Source organism: Chelonia mydas, chromosome 10 (genome assembly GCF_015237465.2).
Source record: "Chelonia mydas isolate rCheMyd1 chromosome 10, rCheMyd1.pri.v2, whole genome shotgun sequence".
Classification (NCBI taxonomy): domain Eukaryota; kingdom Metazoa; phylum Chordata; order Testudines; family Cheloniidae; genus Chelonia; species Chelonia mydas.
Genome location: NC_051250.2, coordinates 10693443 through 10720336, shown reverse-complemented (window position 1 = coordinate 10720336; position 26894 = coordinate 10693443). Strand labels below are relative to the sequence as shown.

General features: G+C 39.9%; 1 protein-coding gene and 1 long non-coding RNA gene across 3 annotated transcripts in view; one reads left to right on the top strand and one right to left on the bottom strand.

Annotated features, from left to right (window-relative positions):
• SDK1 (sidekick cell adhesion molecule 1) overlaps window positions 1–26894 on the top strand; it is a 646346-nt gene that overhangs the window by 111428 nt on the left and 508024 nt on the right. The gene's annotated exons all lie outside the window — the stretch shown is intronic.
• Window positions 17182–22066, bottom strand: LOC122461951. The gene is made up of 4 exons (XR_006284231.1): window positions 21930–22066; window positions 20496–21156; window positions 20104–20240; window positions 17182–17444 (listed from the first exon to the last, which is right to left on the bottom strand). It is a non-coding gene; the product is annotated as an uncharacterized LOC122461951 (long non-coding RNA).

Here is a 26894-nt window from a genome sequence, read left to right as displayed (position 1 = left end):
TCTGGTGTCACTTACCTCATAAGAGGCTGGTCGATGTAGAGCTTAACAAAGCTGTGGGTATTTTTACCAGGATTTTACAGGCAACTCCATTGCCACAGCTACCAATACTTAGTAACATAACACTGCCCCATATTCGCCATGAGAAGGCCTCTTTCATGCTGCTGGCCAAGATCCATGAGAATAGTGACTTGCCTTTGTATGCAGACCTCTTCAACCACTCGCCAGCTCTCCTGTCTTCTAGATGCTCTTTATAGTCATTTATGCCACCACAGGACATGACGGTGGAATCTGCTTGGCGCAACGAGTGGTCAGCAGCAACAGTTGTTAATCACTCTCTTGTCACTGACCCAAATATCTGTCCACCAGGTTTTGATCTGCCAAGGCACCTGTGCTCATCTCCAAACCGGTTTCAAACAGGACAGGGACACTGTGTGGCCAATCTCTTTAAATGGGGTTTTCTAATGACCTGCGATGCAGCTGTGGTCAACATCAGACTATGTTGCATATCCTTGATGAGTGTCCACTGACATACTTTGACAGCAGGCTCTCCACCTGGCTGACGATGACACCATTAAATGGCTGGGCAGATTGCACATACACTGATATATGAGAAAGGATACTGCAATTCTCTGTTACATTAATCTAAGTAAAACCTCAACTCAAATTATTCTGGAGTCTGCACATTGGGTGGGTGTATTGAAAAAGAGATGAATCCAAGAAAGCAGAAGATTTCATAGATATCAGTTTTTACTTAGGATGGACTTACTTCTTAGGGCTTAGTGTTAATACGTTAGGAGTGCAGTATGATGCTTTGGGAGTTCACCCACACCAGTAAGGGGCTCTGTCACTACCTGCCCTGTAACCCTCACACAATGACCTCACTTTGGCTTCTGCCAGCCTGGTTACTCCTTGCAGGGAAACACCAACAGCCCTTCCAGTCCTAAAACTACCCAAAACCATCTCCCTTGCAGTGTCTAGTCCATCTTGCTGTACCCTCACAGAAGTAATTAAGTTTGCTATCTCCAAGGAGACAGAATACATACTAGCCTGTTAGTTTAGCTGAAGGGCCACAGTTCAGTTTAATACACAGCACTGAGATGTTTTTGTAATATAGTTACAAGTAAAACAAAACAAAACATGCTTTCTAGTGATAAAACTTAACTTCAGCAAGTTACAATCATTGTCTAAGCAGGTTTATCACCTATAGTTAGTTCCTAGAGACTTCAACCCTCTTGCCTGAAGGATTCACCTTTCTCAGTTTACAAGAGCTCTGGTCTCTTGTGTCCCCCAGGTGATGGATGCCAAAATGGCTTTCTGCCTTTGTTTGTATTTCTCCAAAACCTATTGCCTCTGTTTCAAGAACTAGGGAGGCTTCCGGGGGTGCAAGCTACATCCCCCATCATAATAATTAAAACTGCAGTCTTCCCCTTCCTGCTTGTTTAGTTTGATGGCTTTATTTACCTTTTATGTAGATATACTTTTCATTGTCCTCTGAGGTGTTACCTGTCTTGCTTTACGTAGGAGACACAGGAAAATAGGCAAAACAACTTTCCTGTGGCTAGGGCAGGCTGAGTGTATGCACTGCTTGCAAAACACCTTTTAAAAACATATTTCCAGGACACATCTATAATTCATTATACTCTGCCTGTACATACATCATGCAATAATATTCATGACCAGTGAGTTACTGGATTGCATATGATACCTTACATGGCACCTTTTAGATACAGATTATGACAACACTATGTTTGGGCAATGAGTGTACCAGGCCTGATGTGATTTATGGCATGGTGTGCACTCTGCCCGTTGGCATTGAGGGACTTCCTGGGTCATATGCATGTATCTCCGTTGAAAGTATAATTGCACTTGACAGTTAGATTAGCCATTTGATACATCCACATAGTAAAAGATATCTAAAAGCATCAAATGGACTAAAACCCTCACAAATTAGAAAATGTTTAATTTGGGCACTGAATTGAGTTCTTCAGGCTATTATGAGTCAACCATTTGAACTTTTAAAGTTAATTTGAGTATATTTTCCATTTAAATTGCTTTTACTCATTGCAGTAACATCAGGCAGGATAATTTACAGATCAGAGGGATTGTTTCTTTAGAAGGTCAGTACTATGTTTTTCAACAGTATAAAATAATCTAGGAATCTCACCTTAATTTATTCTTAAAAATATTTGAAAGATCACAACAGCTAGTATTGACTTCCTTCTGTCATACTTATGTGAGGAGAAATTATGGCATAGACTAGTTAGTAGAGTGGTGAAGGTGCACATTAAAAGGACAACTGAATTTAGAAAGATGTGTGCTCTTTTAGCAACATTTCATCCTAATGTCAAAGGTAATAATGTGTCAAGATCATTTATTTCCAGCTGGAACAGAGATGTATTTTCAAAGCATAAACCTCTACGGGACTGTCTTCACCTCATGGTATAAGAATTCAGTCAACTAGAACTATAGCATTATCTTGGGCAGATAACCTTATGTACTTTTAGTGTAAATATGCAGAAATACTATTTGATCTAATAGTCATACTTGTGATAAGTTTAGTAAACCAGATTGGTTCTACAAGCCTCAGTTAATGCAGTATTTGTAAGAGGTGTTCTACACACGGAAGTAACTCAGTAAAAACAATTAAGATGGGGATATTTTATCTTGCTTCCTTTTATTCCCTTACTTTCTGTGGTTAGAGGCTTGTTATGACTTTCTCCTCATATAGTTCCAATGACTGTATCACAGAAATGTAGAGAAGTAGTGGGATGTGGTAAATATGAATTGGAATCCTGCTTGCTGGCAGGACAGAAAAATGTTGCTATCTTATCAGCAATACATTTTCTCCCAGTTTAGAAATAAGAAATAGTGTGCTGCAAAGATAGTGACAACTTGAAAAATAGTTTTAGTATAAACTGATTAAATTTTTGTAGCTATTTGGCTCCTGTATTTCAAATTCAAGCATAATTTAAGTACAATAGTTGACAGATGTCAGGCATGCTAACAAAATTTTGATACTTATATATTCTATTTGGTAATTCACTCTACAGAAAATGAGATCTGTTTTTGTCACAAAAGGCTTATTAATGAAGGGGATGATGACTAGTTACACAAAAGCTGGTATTAGCTGGGTATGAAGTTTAAGTAATTTATTTTATAGCTGGTATGTAGAAGAGTTGTACTAGCCCAGTACTTACATGCCCTTAATGCCATCATACAACATTGACAAGAGGAAAACTAATTTTATTGTATTTCTCTGGGTAACCTTGAAGATACCAACTTTATATTTTTCAGTGAATAATTGTGCCCTCATTTTAAAGTTCCATGTCATAAAGCTCTTGTGCCACTCAGCTAGCATCAGTCACAATTATATAAATCCACATAATGAAATGCAAACAAATGACTTCAAATTGCATTAGTACCACAAGAAGTATTAAGTATCCATAAGGCTTATAGACATGCATGTACAGCATTTGTAAACTGAAAAGGATTAGCATCAAAATACGGACATAGAGCTGTTGTTCATTAAAACAGCATTAGTTTATAATCTAAGATAAAAAATACCAGGTTGGAAGATGTAATTCTATATATAATAATTAGTTCACATTGGAGTCCTGTCAGCTGAAAAGTTCACTTCCTGAAAAGCTCCACCGATGGTACTATTAGAGTCATGATGCCTGTTTCAGACCTCTGAAATAACAAACTTGACTTCTTCATTCAATCTGCCCTCTTGTAAGTGAAAGAGTACATCAGTCCTAGAGGCATTCCTTTAATTTTGAGAAAATAAATTTGTAAATAGTCTGATATGTGATCCCTGAAACTTAAAGTTCTTACAGTACCAATAGATATTGCCATAGTTTTAATTATTTTGGGGTGGATTTTTTTGGAAAATATGCTAGACTGAAAAAACTGTACAAAAATCCTTTTTCAGAGTCTAGTATTTTAGTAATATTTGGTCAGAAATCGGATTGAAAGGTAAATTATTCCCAAACTTGCACAGAAACTAAAAACTGATTAGGAACTGCTCTGTTATCTTTGCATAATTCTTAATAATGAGTCTAAAACTTCTCAGCCAGACTGGTTAAAAATACACAATTGCGGGAAACCTTATGCCAAACAGGATGGGCTATTAGGCTCTACTCTGTAGAGAGCCATCACAAGACCTGTGTCCCATTTAAATTCCATTATTTTAAGGTCTTAAGTTGTGCATAGGACATGCTGAGTCTTTGCCCAGGGGAAAATTTCAGCCATAGGCCCCAGTTCATAAAGGTACTGAAACACAAACGTAACTTTAAATCTATGAGTAGTCCATCCTTAAAGTTAGGTATATGATAACTTGATGAATAAGGCCCTTAGTGAGAAACACACTTCAGGAAGACTAACAAAATAAAATGAATACATTTTACATTTGCTTTAGGAGATGAATGCTAGATCTGTTAACTTGTAGGCAGATTTGATTTCATTATCATGCCAAATCCCAAAGGGATGTGGGCTCTTTGCATATCGACTGCCACCTGGATCGATCTCTGGTTACGTCCTTAAGGTAGTCTGGCTGGATATCCAGTGTATGTCCATCACTAGAAATCTTTATCGCACTACTGAAGCATTTGACACCCACGTAATCAATGGGCACGTAGTAGCATTCCTTGGTAAATATGCTTTGGAATTCTTTGATCTTCCACTCAAATAATATGTCCATACCAAGAAAGCTGCCAAAATTGAACCCAGGCGGATGGAGGTGGTTGCTGAGTTCAGCTTCAAATATCTTCATTTCTGATCCTGTCCTACCTCTTAATATGGAGAAGCAGATGAAGACAGTGAGAATGGAAACATCAGTCAAGTATTCTTCAGCGTTCCTCAGTGCCACATTTCACTTCCATACAATAAAGTTGATATAGTCATGGTTCTACAAATTCATAGATTTGTGGCAAGCTTGATGTCATGATGTCCCCACAGGGTTTGGTGAAGGACCTTAAAAATGGCAGCAGCTGCTGCTATGTGAATATTCACATATTTTGAGCATTTTCCAGCACTGTCTATGATGTTGCCCAAGCATTTGACAGTTGCTGCCTCTTCAGTGTTCTGTCTGTACAGGTTAATGCTGAGCTGATTTTAATTTTGACCTGGAGGATGCTTGATGAAAATGTCCAGGGATTTAGTTTTATCCAGATTAATAAACAGGCAGTGCATGCTGCTACTTGCCTGACCAGACCAGCCACCAGCTGCAGCGATTAACCAAACTGAGCCAGCAAGACAACATCATCAGTGTATTCCAGATTTCAAAGCAGAATAGTGTTCAGCTCAATGCCACAGACAGCTGCCTCCTCAAGCTTATCCATCATCCAGTCAATGCCAGTATTGAACAGTGATAGTGACAGAATGCAGCCTGGCTGATCTCCCATGGAGATACAAAATCTTGCCATGTTTCTGCCATTGATGCAAGCACAGCTTTCTGTTCTGTTATAGAGCTCTTCTATCAATAACATTCTCTTCCTAGCAATTCCGAGTTGCCTCATCAGATCCCACAAACTTGCTTGCTGTGCTGATCAAAGCCTGGATGGAAGTCTTTAAAAAGTGCTATGCATGGTTTATTGAATTCAGCTATCTTCTCAAAAAGTTGTTGCAAGGTAGAGATCTGGTCAGCAGTGGAACTACCAGATCTGAAGTTGCACTGAGTATCCAGCCAGTGCCATGAAGTCTGCCTGTTGATTGAAGACATTAACAGGGAAGTGAAGACTTTCCCTGGCACCGACAACAGTGTAATACCTCTCTAGTTGCTACATTCAATTTTATCACCAATTTGACTTAGCTGAATGATGAATCTGCCCAACTGTCATAGAAGTTACCTAAAGAAGGAGAAAGACAAAAAGGAACAGCATGCTGTATCCATAATTTCATTGACTATGCAAAACTGTACAGATAAAAGTCAGTTGTGGAAATAAACTCACTTCAGCCTCAACGAATGAGAATAACCAGTTAAATATCAGACTGAATTTCCGAGGGCTTGTCTATATGATGGTGGGATAATGTGCACTACAGGGGTGTGATTTCTATAGCACACTAATATGCTGTGCATTAATTGGTCCATGGAGATGCTGCTGGTGTGCACTATGGGTATGTTTACACAGTGAAGAAAAAGCCATGGCTGGCCCATGCCAGCCGACTTGGGCTCACAGGCTCTCAGGGCTCTGAGACTCTCCAACTTCACAGGGTCCTAGAGTCTGGGATCCAGCCTGAGCCTGGAAGTCTACACAGAAATGAAACAGCCCCACAGCCCGAGCCCCTTGAGCCCCAGTCGACTGGCATGGGCCAGCTGTGAGTGTCTAGTTGCTGTGTAGACATGCCCTAAATGTTCCTAGTGCACTTTAACATAGTGCTGCTTGAAACGTACTTGTTAAAGTGCATGGGGAACTTTTAGCGTGCACCAACAGGGCAATGCACAAAATATTAGTGCTCTTTAGAAATTACATCCCCATCATGTGTATTACACCACCATGTAGACAAGGCCTTAAGAACCACATTTGGAGAAAAAATGTCATTATCATTTGATTATTTGAAAGGAGTTTGGGGGCAGAACCCTGATCTTATTTAAATAATGGATTAAGCTATTATTTGGTCCTGGACACTCAGTCTGACCCTATATATAGGGCCCTACCAAATTCACGGTCCATTTTGGTCAATTTCATGTCATAGGATTTTAAAAATAATACATTTCATGATTTCAGTTATTTAAATCTGAATGTTCACAGTGTTGTAATTGTAGGGGTCCTGACCCAAAAGCGAGTTGTAGGGGAATCGCAAGGTTATTGTAGGGGGCGGGGGTTGCAGTACTGCTAACATTCCTTCTGCACAACTTCTGGCTTGGCGTTGTCTTCAGAGCTGAGTGCCCGGTCAGCAACCACCCAGTTCTGGCTTCCCAGTTCTAAAGGCAGCACAAAAGTAAGAGTGGCAATACCATGACCCCCCTAAAATAACCTTGTGATCCCACTGCAACTCCCTTTTGGGTCAGGACCCCCAGTTTGAGAAACACTGGCCTCCCCTGTGAAATCTGTTTAGTAAAGGGTAAAAGCACACAAAAGACCAGATTTCACGGTCTGTGATGCATTTTTCATGAATTTGATAGGGCCCTACCAATATACCACTATATTGATTAGGTCCTGTATGATTACCCATAGGACCAATTATAGCATACCAATCAGGGAATTGCAACAACTGTCTTGGTGAGAATGTGCAGCCTTTAGGACAAAGACCAAGGCATCACTCTTGCAAGCTGCTGTGTATGCAGAATAGCTTGCAGGATCAAGGCTTTGCATATAGTAACAGTTTGGAACTACTAGAGAGGATATATTTTTCCTCAATTAAAAATTATTTTAAAATAACAAGCAAACTTCTCATTGTAAACCTCAACTATAGTATCAAGCCAGCAACACTAATAACATATTATACTGTAGATGCCTTCTCTTTTATGGATGAGAGTGTCTATCTTGCACATAATGGGTTAGCTTCAAGTCACAGTTGTGGGAAATAAGACTAGTATGACTGACTTTCAAATTTCTTCCCAAAAATTTCATAAATATGTAAGGAAGACAATCCCAATTGTATTGGGCAACTGGATGTAATTATAAGTTTTATAAACAGAATAATCAAGAGCATGACTTTTGTTTGACTCTAGTCAACACTAATTGTCTAGTGCCTTTCCGGGAAACTCTTCCACAGACTTTTTTCTTTCTCTGGAGAGCAACGTGTTGTAAAATTTCCCTTTCCCACAGGCTGAGAGTAGGTTTCTCAGGGCTTTATTTAATTCTCTAGAATGTGGATCTCAGGGAGGTGCTCTCCAAGTTCAAACGGACTAGATAAAGTCACCTCAGTCAATCCCATGTTTGATGTCCCTCAATTTTGTGATTTGCAGTGTAGATGTATATAGTTCCTACTATCTTGTTCCCGTTCTTGATCTGCTCAAAGCACTCCCTCTGCCCAACAAACTTCTTTTTGAGCTACTATAGTTTATGATATTGTCCTTCAGCCTATTCTGAGTTCATTCCAAAAATATATTACTGTGTTCAGCTTCACCAGCAGATTACCCCTGATATCTTTTAAATTAAATCTTAGGAATCATAAGGAAGAAAAGTCTGCATTACATAAACGTCAGAAAAGCACTTAGCTTCCTTTGTTGCACAGTCTCTCAGTCTATTCAGTCTTTTCTATTTAGTACTCAGACAAAGTGATTTATAAGTTGAAATGTGAGTGGAATACTTCTGAGATGGAATGAGAATGGAAAAGCCCAAAGTCATTTATTTCTCTGTTTTTATTGAATATAATTTCTTTTTATCTGAGTTCTTCACTGTGTTAAAACTACAAATACTTGATCATCCAATTATTGCACTTGGGTTGCGTTGTCATTGTTGAAATTTGTCCTTCCAGTGAGCAAGTCATTCAGCACGGAGAGGGCAACTGAGCAGACCAAGTACTTGGAATGGATAATAGATAAAGACAATCATTTATGAAGTTTAAGTTTTATAGATGGTGTGACAATGAAATAGATTGATTCCCAATCTTCTTGGAACTAAACTTTGTTATTCAGCTCCTGGAGTGTATGTTGTATATATCAACCAATTTTAATTAGGATATACTGTTAATTTAATGTTTTTCTGTATTCTACTGTTAGCTCCTAAAGTAATAGGAGATCAAATTAATCACGTGGCTTCATACAGTGAATGTAGAACCAAGCTGGCTTGTTCCTCTCAAAACCTAAAGAGTCCATCTTTTAAATTTGCCTGTGTTGTAGAGGAGTAATGTAGTTATGAGGTTTTGCCTAAGAAAAGGCTTAGACAAAAGTCACTGTTTATCCAGTTCTTTGGTGAGTCTTCTACCAGCACGAGACATAATGGATCCATTCATCAGTTTGAGTGATCTGTGCCTGAGAGGAAGAGTGGGGGAACATTGCTGTATGCCACATTTATGCCTCTCCAGTATTGGTGTTACCCAGGAGCTGGTTGGGTCTCCATCACAAATTAGAACAGACTCAGGACTGCTTTAACTTACAGCTGGCTGTAACTTCTTTCCAGGAGCTATTCTGCCAGCAGACAGTTGCTAGCATTCAGTGACATTCTGGCCATGCTCCCTTGCCCTCCAAGCTACACCTCTGACAATTTAGGACAGATTTGAGTCTTCTTTGCATTGCTGGAATGGCACAAAGCAGCTTTAATGAGAGGCTGTGATATGACTCTGATTGGTATTTGGTATGAGTTTAGACTGCCTTCAGATATGGAAGTATTTTAAGGTGCTATTTTTGTGTAGTCTGATTTACTGAAACTTACCTCTGATTCAGATCCCAGAGGTGCTTTTAAGGGTAGGATCTGAAACCTGGTTGTAATCAGGTTCAGTAATCATCCCTGATGGACAACACTCTTAGGATTCCAGCTGCAGAATTAATGATACTGCTTCTCCAGCCAGTGCAATAGTTATTTTAAGTTCTGCATTGATTAATCTATTTTACCAATAAATTTACTATTAATTTTGCCTTTAATTCTAGATTCTCTGTTTTCTCTAATAACTCAGATGGGGAGCAGCAAGGTTGTGGTCAGTAAGCTTCCTTTCTGCAAGTGTAAGATAGAATTACAAAGGTTTAAGGGATAAATTCCTCATTTGTAAGTACAGTATATACTATACAGCATATGCTATAGCAGAGAATTAGTGTAATTATGTTCTCATGATAGTTGCCAAGTAGAATGCTACAGTTTGTAGCCTGTCAGTGTTACAGTTGCTGATATCATCTAAACTACAAATAAGGGATGTTAATATGTAGATTGAAAGAAGTGGACCTGAGAAAATAACGTTTTTCACTGGTAGACTTACTAGATAGTTTGGAAACAGAAAAGTCAGGTGAGAAGGACTGCTTTTCCCTCTTTTTGTCTATATTAGGGGTTCTCAAACTTCATTGCACCGTGACCCCCTTTTGACAACAAAAATTACTACCTAACCCCAGGAGTGGGGACTGAAGCCTGAGCCTGCCCAAGTCCCACTGCCCCAGGCAGGGGGGCCAGAGTCCAAGCCCCACTGCTCTGGGTGTGGGGGGCCACAGCCTAAGTGCTTCAGTCCCAGGCAGGGGACCTGTAACTTGAGCCCCATCACCCAGGGCTGAAGCCCTCAGGCTTCGACACCAGGCAGTTGGGCTCGGGCTTCGGCTCTAGCGACTCCATTAAAACAGGGTCGCAACCCACTTTGGCATCCCAACCCACAGTTTGAGAACTGCTGGTCTGTATTATGAAGAGTGGTCTGTCTAAAGGGGAAATGTTAACTATTTTGAACAGTACTACTTATTTTATTTTTATGAGTTACTCTTAATTCAAGAATCCTGCCTTTCACTTGATGACTATAATATTGTCCTTGAGGAGCTTCTTACGCAAATAAGATTGGCAGATGCTTTTCTGGTTTTCCTAGCTTGGTAACTGTGAGAATGAATCACACTTCTGTTGTTTCTGTTAATACTGATCCACAGTACACACATTTTTTGTCATTTTTCCAAGGTTAGAATCACAGAATCATAGAATATCAGGGTTGGAAGGGACCTCAGGAGGTCATCTAATCCAACCCCCTGCTCATACTTACATAGAATCTCATCTTCTGACTAGTGATTACATATCTTCTCCAAAATTATTTCTTTTGTAGTCCCATTGGAAATTACTTAGGGACTATATAATGTCTCAGAAATGTAGTTGTCCCTTTAGGTTGCTGATTGTTGATGGTACTTTTTTTAAATGATCTGTTAACTGATTTTTTATAAAGACATTTTACATACCAAAGAAGCTATGTTAGTATGTGTAGAGCAATACAGTATGTTGCTTTCACTAGTAGAAGATAGTAATAAGTTATCATAGTAAACCTGAAATGAAATGAGTCAAAGTTCACGGCATTTATAAATTGTAAAGAATGCCAGTAACAACAAAAGATTAGCATAAATTGTTAGAAGTTAAAACTAAAACTAAGTTTATTGTTAAGAACTCTCATTTGTCTTAGTGGGTGAAATTTAGCTACTATACAGTAAAAAAAAAAGTCCTTTAAAAGAAGAAGCTGGCATGGCAGTGAAGTGAAGATGAACCTGTAGACATGGTTGTCAGGACAGGAATATATTATTTCAGTATCTAAATTAAAAAAAACATACTGAAGCTAGATATTCCTGTCCCTGCAGCTCTAGTCAAAGGTTCATGCCCATTTCAAAGCTGTATATAGCTTATTATTGAATTTTTTTTGCATAATAAATATTACACTGCTAATGGACAATGACATGGGTCATATGGGAGAACCAAAACTTTGTGAAAGTTCTCATATTTTATAAAATTAAATTTTAGATAATCCTCTGGAAAAAAATATTGAGTGAATGGATAAAAATGACACTATAGAAGAGTGATTACCAAATTACAATTTGCAGACTGCCAGTGATCTGTGGATCTTTTGCTGGTGCTCCACAGCGAGTTGGCATATTATATGGTGCTGACACTCCTCCTTGTGTGCAGCTGCTAAATAGCATTTTAAAAGATTAAATAGATTCCTAATATTGTTTAGCCATTTAAGCAGTTGCTACATTATTGTTTATTTGTATTATGGTTGTGCATAGCAGCCAGGGCCCCATTGTACAAACATGTAACTAAGAGACAGTCCTTGCCTCCAGTCACAGCAATGTTATTCAATTGCCAACACAAGGGAAGGTAGTGTTCAAGGCGCTCGCTCTGTTAAGACACGATACAAACAGAAAATGCTTAAGGGATAGGATAAGAGAATCGGCTCTAGCTAATCATGTGCGATCCATTTTCTGGATTCAAATAGTAGATTTGTCATTATCTGGTTATCATGGTTTGTTTAGGGCTCTGTGAAGTCCTACAGCACATCATGGAGGATGAGTGGAAGTAGATAATAGAAAGACCATATGTATAATCTTAGACCCTATGAACTGTCAAAAATGATAGAAAGATTGGCATGTATTCCCAAAACATAAAAAATATAAGAGCATTAAATTGGGTTACATTTGGATGCAGGAGGGAAACTGGCATCCTAGAAAGGATAAATGCCTTTACATCCCAGTGAAGGGCAAATAGAGAATTTCTTAAATATTTGGAATTTTTTTGTGAGGGAGTGGTCCAGTTCTCAGTTACAAACTATATGTTGCATTTCAAAACAGGGAGCCTCTGAGGCTTTTGTTAGGAATTACAGAAAACAGAAATTGAATCAGCCAGTAAATCTTTCCCTTAAGAAAGGTGATGAAATGTTTTTAATACCCAGTTAGTTTAATAAGACTTAATCAGATTCACCTTTATCCCTGGCAGACATCCCCATGAGTGTTGTCATTATAGTATACCAGTTTTATGGGGGTCTTGTTAAATTAGTTTGGTTACAGTTGGGACTTAAAATTTTACATACTATCTGCATTATACGTATAAAAGATTTCACTTCTGAGTATTGTAATTGAGGAACATATTACTTCCTCCAGGTAATTCAGAATGGACAGTGATCTTTTCTCTCTCAAATTGCTGTTAGATGTAGAACTCATGCGTTTGGCCCTTCAGCTCTGAAGAAAAGTTAGAGGAAACAGAAAATTGAGGATTTTACAGCAGATACTTCTGTGACAGGTTCCCCCCGGGGTCCCACCACGAACTGGGGTACCACTGAGCTTCCCTGACCCACCAGCCTGGGCTCCCTTTACACTGTACTGCTGTGACCAGCCTGCACTTTCACCACACACATACAGGTAGGGACACACCCAACTGCAGTTACAGGCAGATGCTGTGAGCAGCTCTGCATGGGAAGGCTCCAGCTAGGGAACTTACCGGCTACTCAGGCATGCACCTCATCTGGAGTATAAACCCAAAATTATACTGTCTTGTGCTGCACAGGGAACTGTACAGTGTAAGCTCATGAAATTCACCTACCTCAATGTGGAGAGGAATACACAACAGCTTTCTGCCCCGAGTTATGACTCTCACACACTGGTTTAGACAAAGTAAAAACAAATGTATTAATTACAAAAGATAGATTTTAAGTGATGATAAGGGATAGCAAATAGATCAAAGCAGATTACCTAGCAAATAAACAAAAACACAAACAAAGCTTAATAGATTAAATAGATTGGATATGAATAGCGGATCCCCACCCTAAGTGATGATATAAGCAGGCTTCAGATTCTTAAGGGGCAAGCTTCACTTGCCTACAGCTTGGGATCCCCAGATGTTCCTTTCACAGGCTAAAAATCTCTTTAGCTTGGGCCCAGCACTTCCCCCCGTTCAGTCTTTGTTCCTCAGGTGCTTCCAGGAGTCTCTTTGGGTGGGGAGTCAGTGAAGAACCAAGATGATGTCACTCCTCTGCCTTATATAGCTTTAGCGTATCGTGGGAATGCTTTGTTTCAAAGCTTGGTTCCCATGCCAGTCAGTGGAAAAATACTGATATCCCAAGATGGAGTCCAGCACCAGGTGACCTGATCACATGTCCCTGTAGTGTCCCAGTAGCCATGACTTGGAGGCTGTCTGCAGCATCTTCAGGAAGGCCCCCAAGAGAGAGATAAGCTTCTTCTAATGCCTATTGCTTTCTCTAATGGCTCTTCCCCACCCACCTTTTCAGAATGAAAGCATCTTGTCTAGTGGGCGTTCCCCAAGTGTAAACACATTTGTAATACAGATACATAGTCAATATTCCTAACTTCAGATACAAAAATGATACATGCATACAAATAGGATAATCATATTCAGTAAATCCCAACCTTTTCAATGATACCTCACATGATCTATCTTGCATAAAATACATCATAACTATGTCATAATCATATCATAATAATATCACTGTGAAGCATATGGGGTGCAGTGTCACAACTTCTGTTACAGATATTTGCTGTGCAGTTGGGGCTGATGACATTTTGTGAATGAATAGACAGATTGACAGGTAAAGTGTGCTCACAGCAGTAGGTACTGTAAATACGGATATCTAACTCTTCTAGACAAAGCCTGCTGTGGGCTGCCTCCATTGCTTTTGTATGAATTGTTCAGTTAATAGTTATTTCAAAGTTGGGTGATAATGCTATTTGTGTACTCAACAAGTCAGAAATAGGTTAAAATTCACAATCTCCAGATCTGCTAAAACCAAGGAAATGGGAGTGATGAAAAAAATGATAAACTTATTGCAAATTTTTGTGTATTTTGAAGAACAATCTCTGTGTTGGTTATTCCTATTAAACAGTAATGTATGGTTTTGTTGAAAGCTAAGAAAAGTTTTATCTGTGGTAGGACTTTGGAGAAGCAGTTTAGTTTTAAGAAATTCTCATGGGATTTGGCACCAACAAATGGAATTCAGAATAAATACTGAAGTTTGTGTAATAAAAAGCAACTGGAAAGAGTATTTTTAAGCAGCTTTACTATTTTATCTTTAATTCTGCACATTAATGACTTAAACTCTGTCCATTGGACTTTCACTTCATGGCCTGCAGCAACAGCAGCAGAAGCTTATACCCTAATTTTACAACAAAGATATCTATATTTGGGGATAGTTAATGGACCAAATTTTTTACTCCTGATAACCCACTGGAATTGCTAGGGATGTACAGGCCTAAGTGAGGGCAAAATTTGGCCCAGTTTTCGTATAGAAGGTAAGGGTTTAAATGTTTCTTGGTGGACACAAATTTTTGATGCCCCTCTTAGCGTTATTAATCAATCTGGCTCTTTTCCTAGGTACTGAGATATAAATATTATAATTCCAGTTTTGAAGGAGGGTGATAAAATTGAACCTTCATGTTATGGACCCATTAGCCTTATTGATGTCACAACTAAATTCTATGCAAGGTTTTTGCTGACCAAACTATTGCAGTAAGAGGCTGAAGTTTGTTATTTTTGTGAAGAACAGATTGGCTTCTGGTTTTCTCATTCTGTTATTGATCAGTGTTTTGTATTGTCTCCCTTGGTCAATAAATATGTAAATATCCCAAAATCAAAAGCTGTATGCTGGGTTTGCTAACCTTTGGGCAGCCTTTGATTCCTTACATATGAATCTTGTGAGCTGCAAGATGCTTGAAGAAGGGATTGAAAATGAGTTTGAAGTAAGTTTGAATTTTCTTATAAGAATCCTTCACTTCTCTACTGTCTCTCAGGACAGACAACATGGGGAACTGAGACTGGGACAACATGGGGAACTGAGAGTGGGACAACATGGGGCAGAACTTCTTCTCTGAGTAGTGTCTCTATGAGTGCCACTGTAGGTGTATCTGCGCCCCTGCACCTCTAACTGGAAATTTCAGGTAGCAGTGTCCATTCAGCCCACACATTTGCTCTCACTTATGCTATACTATTGTGTATTTAGCTGTAACACTTTGAGTACCTTTCCTAGACCCGAAGAAGAGCTCCGTGTAGCTGGAAAGCTTGTCTATCTCTCTCACCAACAGAAGTTGGTCCAATAAAAGATATTAATTCACCCACCTTGTCTCTCTAATATCCTGGGGCAGGGTGTGTTAAACCGTGAGGCCTCCAGGAGGGAGCCTCAAAGGAGCTGTTACACCCTGTCACAGCTCCTCAGTATATCTATGTAATATTCCCCTACCTGAATGAACAGTTAGATCACAAGGGGTTATTAAAAGAAACCAATCAGAAAAGGTAAAACAAATGCCTAAGATAAGAAGCATTCCCTCAAACAATAGCCAGGTTTATAGCCTTGATGAGGGACTACTCAGGTTCCAGTGCTGTTTGGTCAAGGCTGAGAAGAGAGAGATCAAAGAACACTGATCTGTTGAAAGGTGCCCCTTGGAGAAAAAGAGCAGGGAAGGGTCAACAGGCAAGCTGACACAGAGACAGCAGGCTGACTGAGAACCAGGATCTATACTAAGCAGGTTATAACTTGGTCCCCAAGATAATGGAGGACACCAAGGCTGTTATGTCCACCTAGGGACTTGAGAGGAATAACAAGTGTAGATAAGACAGGATGTGTATAGGTTTTTTTGTTGTTTTACATTCACTTCTCTGTGTACCTTTGGGCAAAATAAAACATACTTTCTTTTGGAGACGCTGCTGTGTGACTGTTACTATCAGCAGGCTCCCAAAGGGAAACTCTTGCAGGCACCAATCCCATAGGGCCTACAAAGTAATAGAACATGGTTGGCAACCAGAAGGATGTAAGCCAGAGACCCAATGTTGCAATGAATCATAAAACTAGTGTCTATTTAGTTCATGGTTTTTAATGTCTAGCAGAGATATGAATTTAAATTTAAATAGCTCATCTTTTGAAGGGGTTGTGGAGCTTTCCTTTGAGAATGAGGACAGAGGTCAGATATGGACCTTCAAAAAGATGAGCTTTGGAATTTAAATTCATAACTCTGTTATATATCAGAAAACATGGCCTAAATAGAGACACTGGTTTTATGGTTCATTACAACAATTTGTAACAAACCCTACTGCCTGATAACCCTTAACTGCCCACTTCATTTTTAATTGATTTTCTACAGAATGTGTGAACCCCTTATGCTTAACAATCTGTCCCAACTTGTATTTAGCTCAGACACTCTGGCTATCTTCCCCAGACCTGAAGAAGGGCTCTATGAAGCTTGAAAGCTTCCCTTCCACCTGCAGAAGTTAATTCAATAAAACACTATCTCACATATGTTCTCTCTCTCATTAGAACTATCTATCAGTCATATTGTTTATTTCTGTCATTTGTCATTTAAAATGTAACAGTGCAGCCATGTTGTACATGTCGGATTATAATTGTAGCATTGCAATTAATTCTGTTCCACTTTGTACAGTCCCTCCCCCCCCCCCCCGAAATTCACACAAACATCTTTTTTTTTTTAAATGGACACTGTTCCGATACTTGCAGCCTGAAATGACTAGAATATTTTTTGTCAAATGTAGTGGCTCAGGAAGAACATTGTAATGTTTTGATGAGTTTTGCTCACTCATTGTAAGTTCAGTGCTCCAAACTGACTCCTTGAGCTAATCAGCATTGTTCCTTTAAATGGTCATATTGGCCACTTGTAAGATTCTTTACCTCCCTTTTCCAAAACAATGTTCAATGTTAAATCAGATGTATCGCAAGTACTGACCGCTCCTTTCTACTTTACCATGCCACTACTTTGTGTTTTCTCTCTAATGTTGTGCATGTTTTGTTCGATTGTTAAAAAAAAAAAAGTTCTATTTATTGGATACCAAGTATATTAAATTTTATTATTTGTGGTTCTTCATACAACTCAGAGATAATCATGCTTTTAACAACTAATTTTATTTCTGCTGAGATTATTTAATTTTTACAATATTTAAAAAAAGAAAGTAGAGAGAAGTTGCCAATTCCCCGTGCTGGAAGAGGTAAAGTGCACCCAGTCTTACTACAGTTACTCTCAGTGAAGAGGAACTGATCTTCTTACATTCCTTGGAAATGAACATATGGCCTTCCAAAGACATCTTCCTGCCAATTGCCAGTGTCCCCTGCAAGTGCAGAGAGTGAAAAGGAATTATGTCTCCACTCTTGAGTGAAAGATGTTTACCAAGTAGGCCCTTTCCTCTTGCAATGAAGCTCTACAAACTCATTTTTTGTTGGAGGAAACTCAACTCTCCGGGTATACTATGAATATACTTCTGAATGTCAGTCTGTGTTTCAAAATTTCACTGTGTGCCAGTACTCATTATTTAAAGCACAAATAGAAGGGATCTTGTTACTGCACCTTTTTCTTCCTCTCTGCCTGATATAAAGTTTGTTTAAAGATGTAGGAGAAGAGACGCAAGGCCAGACTGATCTTTTTTTTCCCCCTTTAGGCATTTGCTTACCTCTTGTTGTCTCCTGTGTTAAAAATCACTGAAAAATACTGTTTTTTTTTAAATTAGTACACTAATATAAACATGACCAGCACGTGATTTAGCTGATAAATAAAGTCACCATGGATTAGGTATTGATTTGGGAAACCAGTGTTGGAGCTATTCTCAGTATTTGGAAAAACATCACCTAAGTGATTTGGAAGCTTACTCTATTATCTCTATATAGTTATCACTACTGTAGTTATAGAGCTCCAGTAGTATTTTAAAACAAAATTAACATTTTGTTAAGTTTAATTGAAAATTAAAATTGAGTTTAATTGAAAAACTTTACATATTTTTAATGTTATTGACTGAAAGCTTTGCATGAAATCTTCAAACAAAAATAAAAAATTAGCCCTAATATCCTCTCTTCAATTCATTTAATTGAAGGAAATAATACTCATAGGACACATTTGATATTGTATGTATTGTGAGTTTATGCTGTATTTTTCTTATCTCTAATTTGCAATGAATCTTTGACATTTAGTTTTAGAGTGCACAAATTAGTTTTTATTGAACAAATAAATGACAATAGCTTGATTCACTTGTAGGCTTTATACAAAGTGTACTCTGAATATCCCTAAACCACGGATACATAGTTTAGATGGCCACAAACTATTGAGGTGTCTATCTTGCAAACACTTATGTTCACACTTGAAGCCAATGGGATTACTCATGTTCTTAGAGTTCAAGCACGTGCATAAGTATTTGCTGGATCAGGGCTTCAGTCAGTAACTTCTGAAAAATTGAACTTAAGGTATAAAACTTAAATGATATAAAATCTGATATGTATAAATGACAAATGATTATCTGTTTCATATGTAAGGCCGAAAGTAGTTCATTAAAAGGCTTATTCTGAATGATCTATCCCTTTTCACCATGGCTGACCATTTTAATTATGTGAACAAGGAAAGGAACAGAGTTTAATTGAGGCTTTAAATTCTAGCAGGAGATGTGTGTGCATGTTATATATTTCTCAATGTACCACCTTCACTTACAAGATTATCCCCAAGAATCATATATTATAATAGTTTCATAGTTAGTGAACATTAGTAATGTAAAATAAAATTAAAAAATAAAGTAAATGTCCTAGGCAAAAACAGAATAACTTCAATCATTGCCAAGGTTTATCTAAATCTTTCAGGTAATCACAGTGTTATTGTAAAGTATAGTAATTCATTTCTACACTAGATTGGTTTATTACTTCTACAGTAATTTCTCTGTAAGCAGAATACAGGTGTGTGTGTGTGTGTGTACACACAAACACATAACATATATACATTCTGCCCCCAAATAAGTGTGTGTACACACATACACACTTAATTCAAGAGAGGATGAAAGGTAACCCTACTGTATTTTAATGGATAATTCTGATTCCTCTTACCCCCAGCACAGAAAATATACAGATTAAACAGGACAGCAACTAATACAAAACTTTCATTTTGGTGCCTTTCAGCTAGCCTAGCTTCACTTCATTTCCATTCCATTGGTTTCTCAGTCTCTCTCCTATCTTGCTGGGATGAGGCAGCAGAATACAGTCTTTCCTGCATTCTGAAGTGGTTTCTGCCATCATGCCAAAGTAGCAATCTGGGTTTCCAAGCTGCCCAGCCTGCACCAAGGAGGACAGCCAGCTTTGTAGGGACTCGCATTAACTGGAGTGTCCCACTAGGGTCTTAGAACAGAGTGCCTGAAACCTGTTAGTTGACTCTCCTCCTCCTATCATCTGCATAGCACATTAAAGTGATCTTCACCTCAGGGGTTGTTGCTTGACTAAACAAGGACTTTGCCAGATCAAAGGTGAATATAGGGAACCCCTCTTCCCCCCCACTCCCAAGTAGCTCCTACAATTGGGCCTCCCCAGAGTGTTATTTCATTTTGGTGGGCAGAGAATAATTTATCTCCAAGTTCTTCAGTAGGGTGGCCAGGTGCCTGGTTTTCGACTGAAAAGTCCAGTTGAAAAGGGGACCCGACTGTGTCCGGTCAGATCTACTGACCGGACACCCAATGTCCAGTTACTGCAGGCAGGAGAGACCCATGCCAGCTCCTATTCAGCCAGGGCCACCTCCTACCTGTGTCAGGCAGCTGCAGCTCCCAGCCCTGGCTCCACAGGTGAGTCCCTCCTGACCTGGGTGGGGGAGTGGGAGGGGAAAAGCAGTGAAAACAGGGAGAAGGGGAGAAGAAGAGTGGATGGCGTGCAGGGCCTCAGGGGAAGAGGCAGGGCGGGGCCTCGGGATGAGGTGGGGCGGGGGAGGTTCCCGAACTCCTGCTGGAATGTACAGTTTTTAAATAGTACCAAGTTGGCAACGCTATTCTTCAGTATGCCCAGGTCTGCTTTTCCTCCTTTTCTCTGCTATTCACATGGACAGAGGAGTGGAAAGTTCTGTTTTCTTGAGTCTAAAGTAGTGGTTATAGATGCTCAGAAGAGGATTTCTGAAAAAAGACGGGAACATTGTTATTAAATATGTACCTGGTACATTTAAGATTCACCCATTAGGGAACAGGAAGATGATTTATCTCTGTTTTTTTGGATGAACCCCAAAGGGAGGATACCTTGCCTATCTACTCTTCAGTTAAAAAAAACTGACAATACTTGTTGGGAATCCCCAGATGCCATGGTTTATGTGGCCACACCAGTGCAGTATAGTGTAGCCAGTGAGCCTTAGGAGCTCTGGTAATCAAACCTACCTCACTCTGGATGGATCCCTCAGTGACAGCCTGTATGAAGCCTTGTATGAGACCAACGTTTTATATAAAATCATTTCAGGAAGAAAGATCGGTTTCCTCTGTAGGACTTTTGAGTTGGCTGGGACTCAGCTAGAGTGATTTCTTTAGGCCTCCTTTATCTCTGGAGCTTGTGTACATGGTAGGGTTCACGGGGGCAAGATTAGTTTCATTTTCCTTATGTGGGGGCTCAGGTTTAAAAAGTTTGTGAAATGCTGTTCTAATCCAATGCTTTCTGAAAACGCAGTTTTAAGCTAAAGAACCAGCAGCTTTGTTTAATATGACCTATCAGAGAAGAAATCTACATAGGCCAGATAAACTCTTAAGCGTTCTATCTCAGGATACACTTTGTCTTGTCTTAAACCTCAGATTTATTCTTGAGGGAATATCATTACTTTAGTCAAAAGCCTGGGTCCATTATATGTAGTTATTTCCATGACTTTGGATGGTTGTTTCTTCCCAGTTTCAAACTGGTCAGCTAGAATGACAATAGAAAAAATATTCCTCATCAGGAATCATAGTTTTTTCAGCATTTCTTCTGGAAACACAGTCTTGGTGCTTGAATAAAAATGTTTTGCTGCATGGGTCAGTCTCTGGCTCTTTTATGATTTGTAGAGAGACAAACCTATAATCAATAAAGGATATTTTAAAAGATAAAGGTGCATCAGTTCATAATTGATACAGAAATCATCACTGCAGTTTGAACTATTTTTTATATGACAGGCTATTTTACTTCTTGTCCTACAACTTGTTACTCCAATTGAAGGATGTTAGTGTGCAGTCATTTTTTATGTTCAAGCATATCAGTATTAACTACTTTGCTGAAGTTCATTCAAGTTAAGACCTCCCTCTCATAAATCCACTTGGGCTATGTCTAATCAAGTTCTGTTTTTAATGATATCCTCTAAAAATTCATTTATAGTGTCTTTCTCCACACACGCTGGAAAGCCAACTGGTCTAACAGTTTGCTGATTTTTTTTTTTAAATGCTTGCTACTTCCCAGTCTTCAGGCAAGGGGACCATTAGCCCCTGTTACTAAGTCCATTGATCATTAGCCTTTGTGGCCCACTGTATCATCACAGCTCTCTCATAATACTAGCACCCCCTTCTACTGGTCACTGGAATTGTGGTGGTTTCTCTGCCAGTTAACTCAGCCCTCTGGCTGGGTAACCATCTTAAGTTCACCCCTTTCAGGGTCACAATTGTCCAAAGTAAAAAGTTCCCAAAATGTCTTAATACAAAAGATCCTTCTCCCCTCTCTGGGGCTGTTCCTCAGTCTGTCTTTGAGGTTCAGCCCGCATCCCCCTTCACTGGGGCCAGTAGCAAAACCCAGTCCCACCCTTGACTCTGGGTTTAAGCACAAGGCCCTATATAGCACAGCTGAGTCAGCTCCTTTACCTGTATCATGATTTTGCCTGGGCCATTTCCTATCTTGGCTCTTTACTTCCTCTCTGGATCTCCCAGTCTCTTCACTGTTTTGATCAGGATCTCTCCCAGGCCTCCCTGCCTGAAGAGCTTGCCTTCCTACTCTGAGTTTCGTTTCGTTTCATTTCATTTCATTTCATTTCATTTCCTGCTCTGACTCTCTTTCCACAGTTGCGCCCTGTCAGTGCTTAAAATCTGGCTCCTTTTATACAGGAATCACCTGATTCTTCACAGGCAGGGCTAATCCTATAATTAGGGCCTGATCAAATTCAAGGCCATGAAAAGTGCGTCAGGGACCATGAAATCTAGTCTCCCCCCTGAAATCTAGTCTTTTGTGTGCTTTTATCCTAAACTATATAGATTTCACAAGGGAGACTAGTGTTTCTCAAATTGGGGGTCCTGACCCAAATGGGAGTTGCAGGGGGGGTGCAAGGTTATTTTAGGGGGGTCACGGTATTGCCACCATTACTTCCACGCTGCTTTCAAAGCTGGGTGGCTGGGGAGCGGCAGCTGTTGGCCAGGCACCCAGCTCTGAAGGCAGAACTCTGCCAGCAGCAGCAGCACAGAAGTAAGGGTGCCAATACCATACTATGCCATCCTTACTTTTGCGCTGCCGCCTGCAGACCCCGGCAGCCAGAGAGTAGCGGCTGTTGGCTGAAAGCCCAGTTCTGCAGGCAGCAGCACAGAAGTAAGGGTGGCAATATCATACCAGGCCATCCTTACTTCTGCGCTGCTGCTGGTGGCGGCTCTGCCTTCAGAGCTGGGCTCCCAGCCCGCAGCCACCGCTCTCCAGCTGCCCAGCTCTGAAGGCAGCGCCGCCGCCAGCAGCAGTGCAGAAGTAAGGGCAGCAGTACCGCAACTCCCCCCTACAATAACCTTGTGACCCCCACACAACTCCTTTTTGGGTCAGGATTCCTACAGTTACAACACTGTGAAATTTCAGATTTAAATAGCTGAAATCATGAAATTTATGATTTTTAAAAACCTGTGACTGTGAAATTGACCAAAATGGACCATGAATTTGGTAGGGCCCTATCTATAATCAGGTTTGGCTTAGCCCTAGATTCCCCAGCTATGGGCAAACCACCTTGTTACAGTCCCCAACAGATACTGCTTATTCCAGTTTATTGAGAGAATCCTTTATCCCTCAGTAACATCTTTTTGGACAGCCTGTACAACATATGAAAAGGTTTTGACATTTTTTGATGTAGAGCATTTTAGAGTTTAGAGCAGCTTGTTCCAACTGTAGTGTATATGTGCCTTTTCACTCACTTCCTTTCTTCTAAAAATACGGCCAGATCTTGTCCTTCATCTCTTTGTGCATTTTGCCCTTCTCTCTCTTTATGAACAGGGGGAGGGAGATGTTCATCCACCTTCTCTGCACTGTCTTTCCTGCTGTTGGGATCCAGGAATCTCACACATGGCTGCACTTAGTTCCCCCACTAAGCCCTTGGGGAATTTGACTAAAAGTTAATGCTTTGTGGAGTTTTTGCCTTTGCTTCTTGGTCCCCTCCTGCATGCTTTACCAGTCGTCAGGCATTGGGCAAAGGTGTGTGCCGGCACTCCTGAGGAATAAGGCTCATTTTGAAACCTCAACTGATACTTCTTCTGTGAGACCTCCAACTGGTCCAAATTACCAGCCTTCATAGCCTCTGTGGCTACATCTTCATCTAGCACCCGGTATGCTGCTTGTGCCCATCCCATCAGAAAAAGGGCCTGTGAAGGGTTGGATCACAGAACCCCCTATGGACTGCCACCTGATGTGCCAAGACTACTTCTGCCCCTGCTTTCCTGCCCCGTCAACTTAGGACTTCAGTGTCTTGCCTGGTTTGAGCCAGACTCGCTAGCCTGCTGCAAACCCAGACCCAGGTCTGAACCACGTCCCCTAACAGCTGTAGGCTCAATTGAAAGCAGCTTACAGAAGTGTTCCTGTCTTTAACACTCAGATGCCCAACTCCCAATGGGGTCCAAACCCTAAATAAATCCATTTTACCCTGTATAAAGCTCATAAACTCATAAATTGTTTGCCCTCTATATCACTGATAGAGAGCTATGCACAGCTGTTTGCCCCCCCCCCCAAGTATTAATACATACTCTGGGTTAATTAATAAGTAAAAAGTGATTTTATTAAATACAGAAAGTAGGATTTAAGTGGTTCCAAGTAGTAAGAAAACAGAACAAAATGAATTACCAAGTAAAATAAAATAAAATATGCAAATCTAAACCTAATACAGTAATACACTAAATACAGGTAAAATCTCACCCTTAGAGATGTTTCAATAAGTTTCTTTCTCAGACTGGACACCTTCCTAGTCTGGACACAATCCTTTCCCCTCGTACAGCTCTTGTTCCAGCTCAGGTGGTAGCTAGGGGATTCCACTTTGTTCTGTTCCACCCACTTATCTATCTTTTGCATAAGGCGGGAATCCTTTGTCCCTCTGGGTTCCCACCCCTCCTTCTCAGTGGAAAAGCACCAGGTTAAAGATAGATTCTAATTCAGGTGACATGATCACATGTCCTGTGAGACCCCGCAAGCATTCATTCCTCCCAGCCTGACGCACAGGAAGGCCTGCCTGCAAACAGAGCCATCCACAGTGAATTGTCCTGGTTGATGGGAGCCATCAAGATTCCAACCACCATTAATGGCCCACACTTTGCATAACTACAGTAGGCCCTCAGAGTTATATTTTATATTTCTAGTTTCAGATACAAGAGTGATACATTCATATAAATAGGATGACCACACTGAGTAGATTATAAGCTTTGTAATGATACCTTACAAGAGACCTTACAAGAGACCTTTTGCATGAAGCATATTCCAATTACATTATATTCACACTCATTAGCATATTTTTAATAAAATCATATAGAGTGCATCACAGGGCCAAACAAATATCCCTGGATTCCTCCCAATAAGCTTCAGTAACTACCAACTCAAAAGTGATCAGGTAGACAGTGTGTCATCTTCCAATCCAGTTTGGGAGGGGCTAAGACTTAATTAAGGCCTGCTTTTGTGTTAATCATCCTGTGAAGCACCTGCTCCTGGAATTGTTAATATTGTTGCTATTGAGTTGTAGCCTGAGCTTATTGGTCCTTCTTAAACTGCAAAAAACATGCTGCTGTTGCTTCCATGATTCCATCATCTATTTCAGCATCTTTCCATTCTTTGGACAGACGATGTTTCATACCACTTCTGGTACCATATGTAAGCAGCTGGAGTGCCTCCTATGTTCCAGACAGAGTGTACAAACCGTGGATGTGATGAAAACTTAGCTCATTTGTGGGATTTTTCTTAACTAACAACAAAATACAAACCCAAGCCTAAGCTTTCTCTTGATAATGGACATCTATAGGGTTTTCTCCCGCAAGACCCCCAGGGTTCTGCTCAGAAAGTCACTCCAAACATTCATATATGCTAGTTTGGAGCTAATAGGACCCACCTGCAAGCAGAAATAACCATCTTTTTAATGGGTTCCTACCAGCTGACATTAGGGCGACTTAGCAGAAGGGCTCCATGTCCCTCTGAAATTCCTAAATCCTGAGCCCAGTTAAAATATGTAACAAATCTTTTTGTGGAATCATGTCTTTAATGGCTGAAATCATTTTGGAAGGCTATGCAGAAGAAATGTATTTAAAGGAAATCTGAATAAACTCTTGCCCCCAGTTTATTTGGCAGAACCTGGTCAAAGTAGTCAAATATTCTTTTTTTTTCTCTTTCTTTTTAAAAAAGAATCCCAAATTTTCTTGATTAAAGTTGTTGTGGGCATTGTATTACATGGTGAGATAGCTCTGTTCCTGAGATACAAGATTCCAGAAGATACAAGATACCAGCAATGCCCCTCTGCTATGTACATTGGCCAAACCGGAGAGTCTCTATGTAAAAGAATAAATGGACACAAATCAGACATCAAGAATTATAACATTCAAAAACCAGTCGGAGAACACTTCAATCTCTCGGGTCACTTGATTACAGACCTAAAAGTCTCAATTCTTCAACAAAAAAACTTCAAAAACAGACTCCAACGAGAGACTGCTGAATTGGAATTAATTTGCAAATTGGAAAGCATTAAATTAGGCTTGGATATAGACTGGGAGTGGATGTGTCATTACACAAAGTAAAACTATTTCCCCATGTTTATCCCCCCCTCTCCCCCCCCCCCCCCCCCGCCACTGTTCCTCACACGTTCTTGTCAACTGCTGGAAATGGCCCACCTTGATTATCACTACAAAATTTTTCTCTCCTGCTGGTAATAGCTCACCTTAACTGATCACTCTCGTCACAGTGTGTATGGTAACACCCATTGTTTCATGTTCTCTGTGTATATAAAATCTCCCCACTGTATTTTCCACTGCATGCATCCGACGAAGTGAGCTGTAGCTCATGAAAGCTTATGCTCAAATAAATTTGTTAGTCTCTCAGGTGCCACAAGTACTCCTTTTCTTTTTGCAGAAGTCCATACAGTAATTAGAAAGTTGGTCTCTGGCTTGAAAATCTGCCTTGGAATTGGTCCTCTTGAGCATAAGTGCCAATGACATTTTTGAGATTATTTCTTTGGTTTTGTTAAATTAACATTTGAACATAGATAGCCAGGGACATTTATTCTGTCAGCCCAAATGTAGACACTGTTAAGTAAAAGCAAAAACTATTTTTGAATATAAGCCTCTTGCATATGCTCAGACATGCATTTTAAAACAGAAACTCGTTCTGTCTCTGAGTGTTCTCATTAAAGGCACTCATTATCACATCTTGGAAACACTGAAATCTATACATTAGGATGTTTCAAATAGCCTTCAGAATCTAACTTTTTTTTAACATTTATCTGCCAAGTGTATTAATTAAGTAGTATGTAACCCACCTATTGTGACACTCTGTCTCTCTCTAGTGGTGACTGGATTACATATAGAGGTTTATGAGCATGCTACAGCCTTGGTTTACAG